This window comes from Schistocerca gregaria, chromosome X (assembly GCF_023897955.1).
Source record: "Schistocerca gregaria isolate iqSchGreg1 chromosome X, iqSchGreg1.2, whole genome shotgun sequence".
Classification (NCBI taxonomy): Eukaryota; Metazoa; Arthropoda; class Insecta; order Orthoptera; family Acrididae; genus Schistocerca; species Schistocerca gregaria.
The window spans coordinates 388,609,096-388,627,944 of record NC_064931.1 but is presented as its reverse complement, the minus strand read 5'-3'; the positions used below and the strand labels follow the sequence as shown (position 1 = coordinate 388,627,944).

Here is an 18,849-nt window from a genome sequence, read left to right as displayed (position 1 = left end):
ACACTCTACTGCAGAGGGAAAATCTCATTCAGGAATGAAAGCAATCGGGCTTTAACGCGAAATCTAGCTCATTTCAAAATGCAGTAATTGCCTTAATCATTTTTTCAAAAACCTCTTCGTGGTTTTTCCAACTGAAGTGCTACTTGTTTGACTGTATCCCAATGGGCATTTGGCGCGAGGGAACTCGTGGTTTGAGAGGTGAACGCTTACTTAATTCACATCAGCTATCCGCTGGTAATACCAGGTGAATAATTTCATACAAAATAATCATGTTCACACCAGTTACGGTTATCAGGGGACCCGCACCAAAGTAGACATTTGTTTTTAATTTGTATGGCGCGAGCCTACGCTGCAGCACAGATGTGGCCCTGGTGCAGCTCCTTCACTGTGCCGGGTAGTGTGTCGTGCCCCGTTGTTTAGGTACTGAGAGGCTGGCCGTGTCAAAACAAGTGACCGGGGGCCAGCGATCCCGTGGAGCGCGATTGGCCGTCTGCCGTGACGGCGCGATGTGTGTCTGGTATCAACAGACGCCTCCCACCACGCATCAGTCGCGCCTCCTCGACGCCACAGGTTGGTGCTGCTGCTGCTGCTGCGTCTCCGCTGTCTGCCTGCGTGCGCTGCGTCAGTCCTACGTGCCATCGACACCTCATACGTCCGAGTCACCGGAACTGCGCAATAAGTGCAGGTCGGACCGCTTCAGCGTGGCTCACTAGCTAAGCGCGTACTTTATCGATAAAGGAAATCAGTTTCCCCTAATGAACTTGAGATAATTGTGAATACTTTGTGAATAAAGTCGTCTAGATCGCTTAAAACGATGGATATCGGAAAGTGAGATCCGATCGGTCGCGAAATGGAAACCACTGTGAACATCAAATATGTTTTACAGTATTTGCAACAATCAGCTATACCTTCTAGCTACTTCTCTACAGTCATCACTCCGATTGAGATATTTGTCGTAGCGTTGTATTATCCGATACACTCGTCACAGAAGGCAGCCGCCTGTTCTTTCCACCAATTCTCTACGCTGGTCTACAGCTCCTTGTCTGTGCCAAAACATTGTCTTGATAGCCAGCGGTTCATTCGAGCAGAGATGAAACGCAGAGGGAGCCAATTACGGTCTGTATTGTGGGTGATCAGACACGTATAAATATTGATACAGAGTCATCTTTTGACAAATTACGCATACGTCTAGTACGAACAAACATAGGTTTATCAATAAAGAAATTGGTAGACTGGTCGTTCCTCGTCGCAGTCTATGATTGGTTTATCATGAAGTATGGTAGGTGATTACATCCCTGGGTGGAAAATTCTCCAAACTCGTAGCGAGTGAACGTAGAACTGAATCAATACGAACAATGGATACGGTAAGCCACGCATGGCCAACGTCCACGGATACGTCGGTAAGTGCAAAATACACACGTCCGCCACGGCAAACCGCTACATTGCCCCTGCAGAGTGTGGCCTAGAATATTGTCATGAAGAAGGACACGCATGACAGTTATGTTATGTGGGCTGCGTGGTATCAGGCGAAATCCCTCACCTGACCCTCATACTTGGCGGAAGGCACTATTTTATAAACATGTTTAAGTGCTCACTGTGCGCTCAGAAATGAAAAGAAGACGTGACGCGATCGATAGCCAAACTAGAGACACTGCCGAACATATCTGTGCAAAGCTTCATCGGATTTTCAGAGTGGTTTCCATTTCAAACCCAATCGGACCTTACTTTCGGAATAGCTCCCGCAAATTTCTTCATTTATAACTTGGTTTTGGCTACTGCCATAATCAGATCTGTAATCAAGATTGAAGGAACATAAAAATGAGACGTGCTTGTTATTAATTATCAAACTACAAAGGATGTAAAATTAAAAAGTTAAAAATTCAATTTTTTTTTTAAATTTGGCTTACCAAAACTTAGGACTTTTCAGACAAGGCTGTCAATCATTTTATAAGTATTGCTTGAAAGAAAAAAGCGAACGCAACGTCCCCCACCTCTCGTCTAGAGCATGTGACTTTGTGAGTAAGTATAAAGAAATAAAAAATAAAACAGAGAGAGGTCCGAGTTGACAGCTGACTCCCCACTTAGGCATACTTTTTCTTCATACTATCACTGTACGTTGTTTTACGAGCTCTAATTTTAAATTTTATATTATTACTTCATACCCTCATCGTGGTCTAGCAGCGGTCCAACATGCCACTCTTTAGCCATAGGTTTTTCTGTAATGACGAAATACGATGCGTATTTTTTTAAGTAAGTACCGTTTTGAAATTTAAAAAAAGACGTGCTAAGATATCTCAATAATTTTATGTTTACATGAAAGCATGTACCTTAATCTACTTTTCTACATAATTTCCGTCAATATTGAGGCACTTGTGATAACGTTGTGCCAGTTTTTGAATACCCTCCTCATAGAAGTCTGCCGCCTGACTTGTTAACCACTGCGTCACCACTGTTTTGACTTCGTCATGTGGACGTTGACCGCCCAGGTATTTCTTCAAGTGCAGGAACAGATGGTAGTCACTGGGCACAAGATCGGGGCTGTACAGAGGATGATCAAGAGTTTCCAATCGAAAAGATGTGATGAGATCTTTGGTCTGATTCGCCACATGTGGACGGGCATTGTCTTGCAGCAAAACGATGCCCTTGCTCAACTTGCCACGTCTTTTGTTCTGAATTGAACGGCGCAGATTGTGCAATGTCTTACAGTAAGCTGCTGCATTGGTTGTCTCATTACGAGGCAGAAATTCCGCAAGCAATACTTCTTTTCTGTGCCAAAAAACTGTGCACATGTTTTCCCGTGCAGAAATTGTTTGCTTAATTTACACTTTTCTGGGTGAATCTGAATGCCGCCATTCTATGGATTGTTGCTTTGATTCTGGTGTGACGTAGGCCACCCATGTTTTATCTGGGCGGTCAGCGTCTTCAAGACGATGACGATATCAAAACAGTGGTGATGCAGTGGTTAACAAGTCAGGCGGCAGACTTCTATGAGGAGGGTATTCAAAAACTTGTACAACGTTATCACAAGTGCCTCAATATTGACGGAAATTATGTAGAAAAGTGGATTAATCTACAGGCTTTCATGTAAAAATGAAATTATTTAGACATCTTAGCACGTCTTTTTTTAATTTCAAAGGGCACTTACTTAAAAAAAAACACGCCTCGTATTTGATATGATGTTGACCATATTCGTTGTTTCTTGACATAATTATGCGGATTATGTTGTGGGAGCATCTGGTGACAATGAGAGAGGAACATCGCTATGTTGTGCGGTCAGTTATATAGAGGACCAAGGCACGCGTGAGTTACCTATGGAAACATGCTAATTCCGCGACAGGAGAAAAATGGAAGAATGATAGTTTGCATCGTCTGGCTAATTACAACAGGTGACCTTTCAGCCTGTTACCCAGCCACGAACGTAACGGAATCACAAGATTACTTAAGCGTAAACCAGTTGCATATATTTGCTTGTGAAATAGCGACTGGGAATTCTGGAACCATTTATGTATTTTTATAGAAGGGGAAGTGTGCTGTATACGGATCAGATAACGAAGTGACCGACATTCGAGCACATTTAGAGCGATTTTGTCGGTTCGTTGTTGAGCCACGCGTGCAGAATGACTGTAACAACAGCTGTGCGCTTTTGTGCCCGCACGCTCCCCTTTAACGTGAAGTATTGAGTGCGCTATGCAGGATCGTAATACCCTAATCAAATTTCTGTGCACTTCAGCTGATCGCTTCGCAAACTGTATCGAGTAAAATAAACACGCCGCAGAGATAAAAAAGTATACAATGAAATCGAGTAAACAACAGTTACGGTACGAGAAGGAGGAGGGTTAGAACATTGTTAACTTCCCGTCATTAGGGACGGCGTATAATGGAAACGGGTGGGCAACGAATTCAGCCATGTCCGTTTCGAATGAGTTGTCCCAGCATTTGCCTGAAGCGACTTACGGAAATCATGAGAGACCTCTGTCTTGATGGCCAGACTGGGATTTGAACAGGCAATCATCTGAATGCGAGTCCATTAGTAGTAGTTTTTGTAGTAGTATTAGTACTAGTAGTTTTACCTATCCGTGGATCACTTTTGTAAGGGCATTGGACATTTCATGGTTCTACAGTTTAAGAATAAGAAAAAAGTGTGACTCATATATACAAGCATTTACATACATTACGTTCTAGTCTGACGAATATTGGTCAGCTAATCAGCTGTGGCCCTATAGTAGGCTCCATCGGGGAATTTTCCTGAACTAATTTATAGAAACAGTGGAAACCCTAAATCAGGATTGCCGGATGGAGATTGACAACTATGTTCTTCCAGATAAGAGGCCAGAATGTTTAAAACAGCCCAAATAAGAAAAAGAAAAAAAAATGTGGTGCGAACTGTTGTCGATATAAGAGATATTTTATTTTTATTATTATTATATACTTCTGTCATATTTTACACCACAACCTTCCTCTGAGTTGTGTAAACAATTCTTTGTACTATAGAATGTATTACTCACCAAGTATATTTTAATTGCATTTTTAAATAAGTTCGTTTTTCTAATCTCTTTAATCTTGGGAAATTGTTATATAGTTTTACCACTGTGAAGCAAATGCTGTTTTAAAGGTAATTTTAGTATTTTTTCTTATTCCATGGTAGTGGATAGCGCTGTTTGTGATGTAACTATTAACTTCTTTTTGATGTGCATAACGGATTGGTAAATGTACCCAGAAGGTGTAGTTAAAATCCACAGTGTTTCGAACAAATATTTGCAATGAGCCTGATTCATATTTTTGGTTGTTATACATGTGAACCCTTCTCTGCAGCTCGAAAATTGCGTATACATTTTATGCATTTTTTCACCAGAAAATCTTTCCATAAGTCAGCATCCGTGCCACTGCGTCACCTGTATTCCGCAACTGGCCGGCCGCTGTGGCCAAGGGGTTCTAGGAGCTTCAGTCCGGAAGCGCACTGCTGCTGCGGTCGTAGGTTCGAATCCTGCCTCGGGCATGGATGTGTGTGATGTCATTAGGTTAGTTAGGTTTAAGTAGTTGTAGGTCTAGGGTACTGATGACCTCAGATGTTAAGTCCCATAGTGCTTAGAGCCATTTGAACCATTTGAACCATTCCGCAACTGATTGTGGTACCTGACACCTGAGGTAGTTGAGCGACATAAAAACGATCAAGAAAAACAGGCGTGACCAAGTTTATTCAAAATGGTTCCAATGGCTCTGAGGACTATGGGACTGAACTTCTGAGGTCATCAGTCCCCTAGAACTTAGAACTACTTAAACCTAACTAATTTAAGGGCATCACACACATCCATGCCAGAGGCAGGATTCGAGCCTGCGACCGTAGCGGTCACCACGGTTCCAGACTAAAGCGCCCAGAACCGCTCGGCCACTCAGGCCGGCACCAAGTTTACTCTCTGACTGGTTGTTGCTATGATAGCTACACTAAAAGTAACTATAAATTACTTCATTATGTGTGTGAAATCTTATGGGACTTAACTGCTAAGGTCATCAGTCCCTAAGCTTACACACTACTTAACCTAAATTATCCTAAGGACAAACACATACACTCATGCCCGAGGGAGGACTCGAACCTCCGCCGGGACCAGCCGCACAGTCCATGACTGCAGCGCCCGAGACCGCTCGGCTAATCCCGCGCGGTACTTCATTATGCTGATCTAGGTGTAAGAACGATGTTTACGATGTCGAGAAGAAATGCAGTTGTTATTTAAGATGTGACTCGAGCATCCAGATGTGTTACTAGGTGTAGTACTGCCCTGCGTCCATCTCTAGCAAAACCTCTTACTCCGCACCTGTAGCATTGTTGGACGGACGCAGGCAAACGGTGATGGAACACTCCCTAGAAAAATTTACGTGTCTGTTACAAGAATGACGTAGTCTTACAACTAATCGTTCTACGTTGTCCAGTTGTTTCTAGTTATCGGTGCGCCGACGTTTGCTGGATTCATGCCAGCTAGATACCCTGGATTAACATCCCTCCGATATAGAGGTACACGAAAGCCAGCTTTGGCGTAGCACTTGTCTTGTTGTTAGGCTCTCGTAGCAAGGTACAGCTTATACTGTACATGCTTTCCCAGACAGTGTTTACATCCGTGTCGATTTTTGTTACCTGGGCCTTAGGCTGTGGTCGAAGGGCTGTGTCTGTGGTTAAAGTTTCGTCTTCTGATGCTGGACACATGCTCATATGCTATATAACATCAGATTGTAACTTCAAACTCAGAAGAGCTCGGCAAGCCTTACTGCTGAGCAAACAAACAGCATCTACTTTTCCGCACTACATGATTCATGACAAGTCGGCGAGACTTTGCGATCTTAAAAACCGATCTGATGATGATATGACCCGACCGTTGCGTGAATGCCTATAAATATTCTTAATTAGGAGGAGAAACGTTGGACACAGAAACATGCCTACTACCACAACAAAGATACAGTTTATACGACGCAAGAATTAGTAAGCTAGTTAAGACTGAATTATAAAGTAACTTAGATAGTTAATTATTTGCACACTTTGTGGATAATGTTTGTAACAATTCACTATGATGTAATCCATGTCAGTAGACTTAAAAATAATACAAACTCCTCTCTGGAAACATGGCTACTTTCTGGACCTTTCAATAACTGAATTTTTACTTTAATCGTAATCTAGTAGAAACAAGTATAGCTGTACTCAACTTTTAAGGCTTTACTAGGTAGGATGCCAACGGCCTGGTTCGCTGAATACACCGGTTCACGTCAGATCATCGAAGTTAAGCAACGTCGGGCGTCGCCGCTACTTGGAGGAATAACCGTCTGAATACATCACGCTCTGTTGGTAGCTTTCTCTTTGCTATTCCAGAGATGTTGGCATAAAGTTCCTGGACACCAGACTTTGAGCCCATGACCTGAATTAAATTCCATACCTCTCCGCAGTGTTTCGTGAAGTGAGGGCTTACACTGAGGTAACAAAGTCATTGGATAACAATATGCATTTATACCAATGGCGGGAGTATGGCGTGCACGAAGTACACTATGTGATCAAAAGTATCCGGGTCCACAGCTCGTGGTCGTGCGGGAGCGTTCTCGCTTCCCGCGCCCGGGTTCCCGGGTTCGATTCCCGGCGGGGTCAGGGATTTTCTCTGCCTCGTGACGACTGGGGGTTGTGTGGTGTCCTTAGGCTACTTAGGTTTAAGTAGTTCTAAGTTCTAGGGGACTGATGACCATAGATGTTAAGTCTCATAGTGCTCAGAGCCATTTTGAAAAGTATCCGGACACCCCCAAAAACATACGTTTTTCATATTAGATGCATTGTGATGCCACCTACTGCCACTTACTGCTTATCAACCACCTCAATAGTCATTACACATCGTGAGAGAGAAGAATGAGCCCTCCGCGGAACTCACAGACTTCGAACGTGGTCGGATGATTGGGTGTCACTTGTGTCATACGTCTGAAAGCGAGATTTCCACACTCATAAACATCTCAAGGTAAACTGTTTCTGATGTGTTGTGAAGTGCAAACGTGAAAGGACACCGGAGTGGCCGTGCGGTTCTAGGCGCTACAGTCTGGCACCAAGCGACCGCTACAGCCGCAGGTTTGAATCCTGTCTCAGGCATGGATGTGTGTGATGTCCTTAGGTTACTTACGTTTAATTAGTTCTAAGTTCTAGGCGACTGATGACCTCAGAAGTTAAGTCGCATAGTGCTCAGAGCCATTTGAACCATTTTATTGAAAGGACACGCACAGCACAAAAGCGTACAGGCCGACCTCGTCTGTTGACTGACAGAGAACGCCCACAGTTAAAGAGGATCGTAAAGTGTAATAGGTAGACATCTACCCAGACCATCACACAGGAATTCCAGACTGCATCAGGATCCACTGCAAGTACTATGACAGTTACGCAGGAGGTGAGAAAACTTGGATTTCATGGCCGAGTGGCTGTTCATAAGCCACATATCACGCCGGTAAATTCCAAACGACGCCTCGATTGGTGTAAGCAGCGTAAACATTGAACGACTGAACAGTGGAAAAATGTCGGGGCGCGGGTATGGCAAATGCCCGGTGAACGTCATCTGCCACCGTGTGTAGTGCCAACAGTGAAATCCGAAGGTGGTGGTATTATGGTGTGGTCGTGTTTTTCATAGAGGTAGCTTGCACCCCTTGTTGTTTTGCGTGGCACTTTAACATCACAGGCCTACATTGATGTTTTAAGCACCTTCGTGCTTCCAACTGTTGAAGAGCAATTCAGGGATGGCGATTGCAACCTCTACACTATCGAGCATCTGTTCATAATGCACGGGCTGTGGCAGAGAGGTTACACGACAATAAATCCCTGTAATGGACTGGACTGCAGAGAGGCCTGACCTGAATCCTGTAGAACACCTTTGGGATGTGCTGGAACACTGACTTCGTGCCATGCCTCCCCGACCGACATCGAAACCTCTCCTCAGTGCAGCACTCCCTGAAGATGAGCTGTCATTCCCCAAGAAACCTTCCAGCACCTGATTGAACGTATGCCTGCGGGAGTGGATGCTGTCATCAAGGCTAATAGTGGGCCAACACCATATTGAATTCCAGCATTACCGATGGAGGGCGCCACGAACTTGTAAGTCATTTTCAGCCAGGTGTCCGGATATTTTTGATCATATAGTGTAAAAATGCCAATGCCCTCGTAGAGCTGATACGAAGGTTGGAACTTAAATAGTGGCAACTGTTTATTCACAACCGATACAAAAGAGTTACTTATTTGCACCTGTTACTGTCCTTCAAAGTAGTCAACAACGTTGTGTAGAACCTGTTGCCAGCGATGTGGAAGGCGTAGTATACCGTTAACTGAGCCTTTTCTTTTGATGGTGCAAATGGAGCTGTCTACTGCCTGTCGAATGTCTGGAACAGTTCTTAAGCGAATGCCACGAAGTGGATCCTTCATCTTCGGAATCAAATGAAAGCCACAAGGACCTAAGTGCGGGGAGTATAGTGGATGGTACAGTACTTCCCAGTCCCGTCGACCGAACAGGGCAGCCACAGCTTGCGCTGTACCCGCCCGAGCATTGTCGTGCAAAATGATGGGTGGGTTGGGCAGAATGTGTCGCCGCTTCTTTCGCAAAGCTGGTCGCAGGTTATACTCCAAAAACGAACAGTAATACTGTGCATTGACGGTCTGCCGTGGAGGAACGTAATGCGTTAGGATAACACCATCGCAGTCGTACACGAGAACCACCAAAACTTTAGATCGCTCCATTCTCACTATCAACAGAAGATGCTCTGCTAACGGTACACTACGCCTTCCACATCGCTGGCAACTGGTTCTACACAGCGCTGGTGAATACTGTGAAGGACAGTAACTCTTTTGAATCGGTTGTGAATAAATAATTGCCACTATTGAAGTTCCAACCCTCGTCTTTATATTCAGCTGATACATGTGAAAAAGTTTCCGACGTGGTTATGGCCGCACGACGTGAATTCACAGTCTTTGAACGCTGAATGGTAATTGGAAATAAATATATGGCACATTCCATTTCGGAAATCGTTATTGAATTCAATATTCCGAGATCCGTAGTGTCAAGAGTGGTCGGGAATACCAAATTCCTGGTATTACCTCTCACCATGTCCAATGCAGTGGCCGACGGCCTTTACTTAACGATCGAGAGCAGCGGCATTTGCGTAGAGTTTTCAGTGCTAATAGACAATCAGCACGGGTGAAATAACCGAAGAAATCAATGTGGAATGTAGGAATAACCTACCCATTAGGACAGTGCGGCGAAATTTGCGTTAATCGGCCATGGCAGCAGACGACTGACGCGAGTGCCTTTGCTAACAGCACGACGTCGTCTGCAGCGCCTCTCCTGGGCTCGTGACCATATCGGTTGCACCCTAGACGACTGGAAAACCTTTGCCTGGTCACATGAGTCCCGATTTCAGTTGGTAAGAGCTGATGGTGCGGTTCGAGTGTGGCGCATACCCCACGGAGCTACGGATCCAAGTAGGCTACAAGGCACTCTGAAGGCTGATGGTGGTGCTATAATGGTGTGGGCTCTGTTTCGATGGAATGGACTGGTTTCCCTGGTCCAACTGAACCGATTATTGACTAGAAATGGTTCTGTTCGGCTACTTGGAGACTATTTACAGCCATTCATGGACTTCATGTTCCTAAAAGTGTTTTGGTTAGGAAGAGGCTGATTGAGGGCGTGCAACCTACCTTGAGTTATGGTCTGAATGCTATTTCTTATGACAGCGGGAGCATTCTCGTGGTTATCCCAGTCAAATTCGTACGTCAGTCTAATGATTCGACCTGTTGTGCTACCATTAATGAACAGCATTCCCGAGAGTGCTTTCCAACAGGAGATCGCTCGCCCACATATTGCAGTTGCAGCTCAACATGCTGTAGCATCGACATGTTGCCTTGGCCTGCTCGATCACCAGACCTGCCTCAGTCGAGGACATCATCGGACGACAACACCACCGCCATCCACAAACAGCACTGACCGTCCCTGTATTGAACGACCAAGTGCAACAGGCATGGAACTCCGTCACACAAACTGACATTCGGCTTCTGCGCAACACAATGCATTTACGTTTTTCATGCTCGCATTCAACAGACTGGTGGTTACACCGGTCATTAATGCACCAGCGCTTACATAATATGTTATCTTGCAATGTTAGTCACTTAAATGTGGCCGGCCGAAGTGGCCGTGCGTTTCTAGGCGCTGCAGTCTGATACGGGGAGACCGCTACAGTCGCAGGTTCGAATCCTGCCTCGGGCATGGATGTGTGTGATGTCCTTAGATTAGTTAGATTTAACTAGTTCTAAGTTGTAGGGGACTAATGACCTCAGAAGTTGTGTCCCATAGTGATCAGAGCCATTTTTTAACTTAAATGTGCTACCTAGACGGAAGTAGTTCGAAAATTTCGTACCTGTACATTATTTTTTGGTGTTGCGATTTTTTCCCCCAGTGTATCTATGTATTCAGCACTGGTTATACACAAATGAAAAGTTTTTTGGAGGATAATCTAACGTGGAAAGCATTATTAAACCAGTGTTTGGGCAGGAGACGACAGCAGTTATAATTCCTCTTTCTGTTTTTGCAGTCTTTTGGACTTGATCGTGATGGTTACATCATCAGCAAAGCGCACTATTTCCGCTTTGTCAATGTAAGGTGCAAGGTCATTTGTATATGGCAAGAACGGGAAAGGTTCCAGTATTGAATCCTGTAGATCACCAGCAGTAACTGCGAGGCCGAGCGGTTCTAGGCGCTTCAGTCTGGAACCGCGTGACCGCTACGGTCGCAGGTTCTAATCCTGCCTCGGGCGTGAACTTGTGTGATGTCCTTAGGTTAGTTAGGTTTAAGTAGTTCTAAGTTCTATGGGACTGATGACCTCAGATGTTAAAACCCATAGTGTTCAGAGCTATTTGAGCCAACAAGTAGTAAATTTTTCCCATTCATAGGAAGACCGAGCATGAAAATTGTACGAGATATCTAACATGACTCTTTGCTTCCTGTGAGTTAAATCTAAAGTAAATCAGTAAGCACTTAGAAGAGGATCTTTATAATAAATATTTTCCGAAAATATATCGAGTAATTTAACACTGCGATACACGGCTTTATGTAATAAGATGTGAAACCTACATATTCGGAAGTGATATCTGTACCTCTGGTGCGCCAGGAATCCACCTAATCAGTATCGAATCTGCATGTAATCAGCACAGCTGCGACAGCCAGATATCGACAGCGAAGAAGTAAAACAAACAGAGTTTGCAGGGCTCGGTACAATGTGTCAAGTCACAGCGTAATTGAGCGTCGCGATAACACTACGAGTATCTGTGTTTCTCTCATTTGTCAGGAATATACGGAAGTATGTGTAAAACGCTTCCTGTGTTAAAGTAGTTTCCGCCTCAAAGTATGGAGGTAATTCTTTTTCACTATGCAACAGATGAACACGTTGTGTGCCTAGTACGCAGTAACTCTAACTTCTACAATCTTCAACATAATATCTCTGCACCAACTTTCGTTCACAGCACGATTGACGGACGGTGTGGCCTAACGGTTCTAGGTGCTTCAGTCTGGAACCGCGCGACCGCTACGGTTGCAGGTTCGAATCCTGCCTCGGGCATGGATGTATGTGATGTCCTTAGGTTAGTTAGGTTTAAGTAGTTCTCTTCTAGGGGAGTGATGACCTCAGATGTTAGGCCCCATAGTGCTCAGAGCCATTTGAACCATTTGAACAGCACGATTTAGACAGTCCGCTGCACGCTCCATTCAGGAAATATTGTCAGGGATCAGCGAGGAGGTGTTCCGGCGGTTAAGCAAAGAGGGTAATGACAGCCTGATGGCTTCTCGTCGTGTCTTCTGAACTAATGTTTTATGAAATCCGCTTTTTCTAATAACGCCCTTGTCGACTGGCTACATAATGTAGAGTCCACCTCATTTTCTTACTGGTCCCCAAGCTGTTCGTGGGACACTGCAAGAGAACTTCTTCTCAGAGTTAGTTATTTAATGTTTCATAGGTCATTTGATCGATTTCTTGAAATGACGTGGGACGAGTGAGTTTACAAGATATGTATACGTCATTAGTATTTCTTCAGGCACCCAGACTTTAAAGGGAAATTAGTTCATGGAATGTAAGGAGTTGTGCCACGAGAAATGATTTGAGGTTAATTTCTGAAACTTGCTTTGCTATCTGTCGGATGTTTTATATTATTTGGAAACGATCAAAAACTTTGTTGCTGCATATTGATGTCCTTTTTGAACTACTTGCAGCTTTTATAATGGGCAATAAAGATCATTTTTCCTCTGGCGATTTATGTATGGATATCAATGTTCTTCTCAAATTGTGATTGATTATTTACACTGAATTTTATTAGCGAATATATGTATTATGACGGTGCAGGTAAATGCCTATCTCCTTGAAGAGGCGCTTTCGTGATGACATCTGGTGAAAACCACATATTATTCTCACAGGCCTTCTTGTTTGTATTCCGCAAACAGAGACCCCCATAGCCATATTTCTTGCTTCCATGTTGAAGGACCTTCTTGATAGACACTAAGTGACAGCCATATTCGTGTATTAACGATGTGAAGTTGGGACTCTTTTTTTATGATGTCAAGAGCGCCGCACATTATAGTGCCCAGGTTGATGGTGTGTTACTTGGCCACGAAAGTGATTCCGATACAGTTGCGGATTATCTTTTGCCCAAAAAATACGAACTTACCGGAAATCGGACCAGATCTGTGATGACTGGACTCAAAACTTACTAGTAAATAATATCAGTATGTCATTCTTAACAGGACCATACTGACAGATGTAAAAGTGATTTCGACAGTCCCTCGACTGGCTATTATAGTACCGTTAGTGTTTATAATAAATATAAATAATTAAGCGGATTACATTGGAAACTCTGCGAGGCTGTTCTGCGCGAAATTGTTTTATATAGGGAGGCTGTAACGTCACAATACTTTAACAAGATGCAGGAAGACATGAAGAGACTCGACGACAGGCGTGCTACAGGTAAACAGTATATGGCTCAATAACTTATACTTTTGAAAAAGTTGAGCAGTTGAAATATCTGGGATCGAAAGTCACTTCCGCTAATGCTACCTCATATAAAGTTAAAACAGAGATTAATCGCAGGCATCTGAGCCAATTTTGAGTTAAGAACTGTCATCCTCAAGACTCTTAACTCGTGTCGCCAAATTAACCATTTATAGAACACTTAGAGCTTATACAATACTTGCCATTAAAATTGCTACACCACGAAGAAGACGTGCTACAGACGAGAAATTTAACCGACAGGAACAAGATGCTGTGATATGCATATTATTAGCTTTTCAGAGCATTCACACAAGGTTGGCGCCGGTGGCGACACCTACAACGTACTGACATGAGGAAAGTCTCCAACTGATTTCTCATACACAAACAGCGGTTGACCGACGTTGCCTGGTGAAACGTTGTTGTGATGCTTCGTGTAAGGAGGAGGAACGCGTACCATCGCGTTTCCGACTTTGATAAAGATCGGATTGTAGCCTATCACGATTGCGGTTTATCGTATCGCGACACTGCTGCTCGCGTTGGTCGAGACCCAATGACTGTTATCAGAATATGGAATAGGTGGGTTCAGGAGGATAATACGGAACGCCGTGCTGGATCCCAACGGCCTCGTATCACTAGCAGTCAAGATGACAGGCATCGTATCCGCATGGCTGTAACGAATCGTGCAGCCACGTCTCGATCCCTGAGTCAACAGATGGGGACGTTTGCAAGACATAAACCATCTGCACGAACAGTTCGACGACGTTTGCAGCAGCATGGACTATCAGCTCGGAGACCATGGCTGCGCTTACCCTTGACGCTGCATCACAGACAGGAGCGCCTGCGATGGTGTACTCAACGACGAACCTGGGTGCACGAATGGCAAAACGTCATTTTTTTGGATGAATCCAGGTTCTGTTTACAGCATCATGATGGTCGCATCCGTGTTTGACGGCATCGCGGTGAAAGCACATTGGAAGCGTGTATTCGTCATCGCCATACTGGCGTATCACCCGGCGTGATGGTATGGGGTACCACTGGTTACACGTCTCGGTCGCGTCTTGTTCGCATTGACGGCACTTTGAACTGTGGACGTTACATTTCAGATGTGTTAAGACCGGATCTCTACTCTTCATTCGATCCCTGCAAAACACCACTTTTCAGTAGGATAATGCACGACCGTATGTTGCCTTTCTGGATACAGAAAATATTCGACTGCTGCTCTGGCCAGCACATTCTCCAGACCTCTCACCAATTGAAAACGACTGGTCAATGGTGGCGTAGCAACTGACTCGTCACAATACGCCAATCACTACTCTTGATGAACTGTGGTATCGTGCTGAAGCTGCATGGGCAGCTGTACCTGTACACGCCATCCAAGCTGTGTTTGACTCAGTGCCCATGCGTAACAAGGCCGTTATTGTGGCCAGAGGTAGTTGTTCTGGGTACTGATTTCTCAGGATCTATGCACCCAAACTGCGTGAAAATGTAATAACATGTCGGTTCTAGTATAATATATTTGTCCAATGAATACCCGTTTATCATCTGCATTTCTTCTTGGTGTAGCAATTCTAATGGCCAGTAGTGTATATGCCTCCAAAGGTTGGTCATTAAGATCAAAAGTGATTGGAACGCTAGAGGCGTATGAGAGAAAGATGCTTCGAAGAATTGTTGGCCCAACTTATGAAAGAGGAAGATGTAGGAGGAGCTACTGTCATGAGCTGTAAGTAACGATCCATCTATTAGAAGAACAGTGACATTAAGCAGACTGAGATGGGTGGAGTAGATTGTACTAATAAGTGATGTGAAAGAGCTGAAAGGATATTAGACGGAAATATAGGGGCCAAAGAGGACGGGATAGGCCAAGAACCAGATGATTAGATGGAGTCGTGGAGGATTTGTAAAAAATGGATTACTTTATATTGAAAGCTCGAGCGTTGGATCGTGATGATTAGCGGAGATTACTGAAGAGTCTTAGTTCACAATGAACTGTAGAGCTACAGAACAGCAAGAAGAGGAAGTAGACGCAAACAGTACAACGTTGCGAGCTTTTGGTTGTTTTCGTGACGCCGTTCTGTAAACACTTCGAAGTCGTTAGCACTGTTTACAGGCAATATTTTATCTTCAAAAACTACCTGGTTGAGAAATGTTCTATTAACTTGTATTTATTCTTCATTTTTATGTTTTAAGTATCTCAGATCTTCCTGTGCGACTGCTAAAAGTAGTTTTGGTGATCTAGAATTTCGTTGTCTGACCAGTATTCCGATTTTGAAATTCCCCTCTCTCTTTATGAAGCCAAACAGAACTTGTAGAGTCTTCATCAAACACAGATCACTTTATGGTGAATAACTGTTGTTAGAGAAAAAATTTCGCTGAAGCTTCCCGGCGGCGCTAGGCTCCTAAATTATTTACTTGTAGCAACAAAAACAATATCAGCTGTGTGTATTAGTTTTGTTTAACTACAACCGGTTTCGGTGATAGAATCCACCCAAGTTCAGGCCCATATGAAACATATATGTTTTCAACGGAAATCATCTCCATATCTGTACTAAAAGGAGCAGAAGCCATCGACATCCGCCGAACTTTTCTTCGTGGTGCGCCTGGTTGCGACACGTCAACTCAACTACTTTTGTTCTTGGTCATGCCCTGAGAGGCGGAAGGGTGTAGGTACTCTGCAAAGTGCGTATGTGATGTATGTTGCCTATAATGCAGTCATTTACTCCGTGTGATAGGTGTTAAACAGAGCAAAATTAACCTTCCTAATTCGCTTCTAAAATATCTTTCTCTGTTAAGAGACACACATTCTTAATGATTCCGTGTGGAAAAGCACTCTGTCACTTTACTGGACTACAGATGCAGCAAAACTGATTAGTAGACTCTGCTAGACGGGTGAAATCTGATCGTCCCAGGTTCGGTGAATTCAAAACAGCAAAACAGAGACGCCTAGCGTCGCCGGGAAGCAGTAGTGGGCATTTTGTTTCTAACAAAACTTGTTCCCCATGACGAGTTGTAATACCCTTATACGTCTCACGTCACGCAAAGGCTTTGAAGGACCCTCTATGTTCTTCAATCTATTAATTTAACATGAACGAATGTCCTGCTTATGAATGACTGCTGGTGCGGATTCAATTGAAACGGAGTCAAACGTTATCTCAAAATCTGTCAAGGCCAAACAAAGCAATAATTCAGACTCATTGCTCCTTTCTACAAGTTTTGAGGAAACTTTCAACAGCTGAGATAGCATTCAATACTATTTATTCCTGATGAATAATATCAGCGGTTAAGACTGTCATCTTCTTATCTTCAAAAACTTGTTGTTACGCTCCTGTTCCATTATGACTGTATCACGTAATTCATTTTGACATTGTAGTGGAGAGTATTTGGCACATTGCACACATGTTTGCTAAAAATAAAAGCAGGTTTGTCGCAAATAAAACAATACAGTTAAAAAGCACCTGTAACTGGAGATGTCCACATAAATAACATTCCACTGAGACTTGTTAGATGTTGAATTGCGTAAGAGTGCACGTTTGTGTTTACGTTTACGTTTGCATGATGAGCTAAATAATCATGGATCCACATTCTTTGAAACACACTGTTCAACTGTAGTATGCAATATGCTGATTAGTTGAACTGTGCGGTTCTAGCCGCTACAGTCTGGAACCGAGAAACCGCTACGGCCGCAGGCTCGAATCCTGCCTCTGGCAAGGATGTGTGTGATGTCCTTAGGTTAGTTAGGTTTAATTAGTTCTAAGTTCTAGGCGACTAATGACCTCAGAAGTTAAGTCGCATAGTGCTCAGAGCCTTTTGAACAGTTGAACTGTGTACTTCAAAGAATGTGGATCCATCAGTTGTTGAACTCGTCATGTAAAGGTAAACGTGTGCACAAATGTGCTCTGTTACACAGTTCAACATCTAATAAATATCAGTGGAAGGTGGTGCGTGTGGACATCCCTAATTGCCAAGGTGCTTTGTAACTGTGCAGTTTTTATTTGTATTTTTATTTTCAACAAACCTGTGTTGAATATACTGCATGTCATACACTATAATGTCAATAATGTGAACATAGCATGCGTGACACAGTCATAATGGAACAGGACATATAACAATAAGTTTTTGAAAGACCAGAAGATGGTCGTCTTAATGATGAAACCGGTCATAATGTATAAACAGTACTGAATGCAACCAAATCTATAAAAAGTTTCTTCAAAGCAAATACAGATCGCTCCTTCATACCTTTAATCATGAGAAATTCGTGTAGCTGGAAGATTTTTGTACAGTGGAGGGGGGAGCGCCTTGAACAGCATATTAAAAATCCTCTCCGGTGAGGTGTGAGTTTAGGGGTGGGGTTGGGTGTCTTTTAAGGGTTATAAAGGTCACTTTTTTGTTTTTCTTGAATAGCTCTAAAACTGGTAAAAAAAGGAAGCTACATTACATTTCATACAAAAATGTCTTAACCATTTTTTTTCTAAGACTAATAGTCCTCGCGTTACAGGGGATGGAAAAATCGGAGACTATTAAAAATAATGTTTTAACGGTATAAAATTAATGTTTATTGTTAAATGAAATATGTCAAGAGAGAATATTAAATGTGTGTGCCACATCTAAGTGCAGTAGAAGCTATTATCTGATAATCCGTCTATTTGGGGTGTAAGAGGATGGAGGGGGTGGTTTGGAGGCTAGAAGCGCGAAAGACGGTAGGTCACAGAATTGTGGTCATGCGCTTCCCTATTTTGTATGTTTGTGAACTGAAGACCGAAGACGCAAGTGCCGGCCGGAGTGGCCGTGCGGTTCTAGGCGCTACAGTCTGGAGCCGAGCGACCGCTACTGTCGCAGGTTCGAATCGTGCCTCGGGCATCGATGTGTGTGATGTCCTTAGGCTAGTTAGGTTTAATTAGTTCTAAGTTCTAGGCGACTGATGACCTCAGAAGTTAAGTCGCATAATGCTCAGAGCCAACCCATTTGAAGAAGTAAGTCCCTGCTCTTCCTACCCTTCAATGTCACAAAAAGGCACGACAGGGTAATTCACGACGTTGTACCGACCCTTCCACAGCTCACATTTTAAATCACTGACAACGCAGTGCGGAAAATGTGTTAACGCAACAATGAATAGAGACATGAGTTACTGATAATACTAAAGCAGGAAACGCATATGGAAAGATTCCATTTAAGTCTCTGCACACTGTACTATACTGATAGAGGGAAATTGGTGTATAGTCGCGCGGAGTGTCCGCGCGGTTAGAGGCGCCATGTCACTAACTGCGCGGCCCCTCCCGCCGGAGATTCGAGTCCTCCAGCGGGTATGGGTGTGTGTGTAGTTTTTAGCAT

At 43.6% G+C, this 18,849-nt stretch overlaps 1 protein-coding gene across 2 annotated transcripts in view; it reads left to right on the top strand.

Annotated features, from left to right (window-relative positions):
- Positions 1-550: 550 nt before the first annotated feature.
- The window catches only part of LOC126298774 (1-acyl-sn-glycerol-3-phosphate acyltransferase alpha-like), a 588,589-nt gene continuing 570,290 nt past the window's right edge, over positions 551-18,849 (top strand). Inside the window, exon 1 of one of the 2 annotated variants that reach the window (XM_049990225.1) lies at positions 551-685. The gene's annotated coding sequence lies outside the window, so the exon portion shown is untranslated. The remainder of the gene's footprint in view (positions 686-18,849) is intronic. The other variant, XM_049990226.1, reaches the window with a different exon arrangement.